Raw genomic sequence first — 1,399 nt, forward strand, 5'->3', positions numbered from 1 at the left:
ATACAACATTTCTAACAAATGTTAGAAATGCAAGGTCAATCTATCAAATCATGAGCTCTTCAATTATAGATGACTAGCTATCAGGGGTATTTCAGCAAAATGGAAGTTTGGCTCAAAGGCAATGTGGTGAAGTGGGTTTGGAGTAATAGACTTGGATCTGATTCCCAACTCCAACATTTAGTAGCTGTTATTTACTCAAAGCATATGATTTTAACCTCTAAACCTCAGCTTTCTCATCTATAATATGAAGTAAACATCTACCCTGCAGAATTATTGTAATGATTAATGCAAATGCATGACCTGGCCTTGTTATTATCACATACTATTATTTGAAGACCCCAATGATTCTATGATTAAAAGTAATAACATGATTTAAATTAGTATAGCAGGGTAACAGAAATAGGAAGTATCACATCTGGAAAACTAGTCTTTCATTATCTGTATACAGACTGGTAATACCTGGCAACATGTCCTGCTCCTTCCCCAAATCAAGACCAGCACTGCTGCTCTGCCCCGGCCAAAGAAACAGAAAATAAGAAGAGTAGAACACAGAAGACAGTAGAAGGCAGAATAGAATGAACATCTGAGCCCCAAACTGGAAATCAACACTGCTGTGCCATTACTCAGGTAAAGAAATTTCAACAAGAGGAAATAAATGTGTCAGAACTGTTAGGATTTCTAGTTAAGACTATCATCCTTATGCACAGAAGATTCGACTAGTTCAAACTGGTGCTTAAGAAGTACTCATCAACTAATATGTATACATTTTACTTCCTAATCTAATGGTAAGCTGAATACTGAGATACTACTGTAAAAGTTGGCTGGATCATCAAACACGTTTGTTAACTCTGTTCCTGAATTAAGAGGTAAGTTTAATTCCATTATATGAGTATTATGAAATCAGAAATCTTGCCAGGAATATCCCATGCCCCTCCCACTCATCCATCCCCTACTTTCAAGCATTTAGGGAAGAAATAAACCATTCATTTACAACTACTCGCATAAAGAAAACAGTATGCTGATTAAATATGAGGAAGACTAGAATGTACCGCCACGAGGGCAGGGACTTTGGTCTTTATTGTTTACTGTTGTCTCTAGTCTACAGCATCTAGAACCATATCTGGCACACAGTAGTTGCTTAATAAGTACTTGCTGAAAGAATGAATGAATTATTCTTTGAAGAAATAATTTTGGGCAACCTAAACAAAATAATTTTCAACACTGAACTTTTTCTTAAGGTTTTGGAAGCGTCCTGTTATTTTAAATAACATTTTTCCCAGCTACTCTTATGGGAGAATATCTCAAAAGAAAAAAAAATTTCTTTTACATTATAAAATTGACTATAATGCCCTAATTGAGCCAAAAGTAGACAACCTTAGAAAAAACTTTCTATAAAATC

The sequence above is a fragment of the Lemur catta genome, chromosome 19, assembly GCF_020740605.2.
Source record: "Lemur catta isolate mLemCat1 chromosome 19, mLemCat1.pri, whole genome shotgun sequence".
NCBI lineage: Eukaryota > Metazoa > Chordata > Mammalia > Primates > Lemuridae > Lemur > Lemur catta.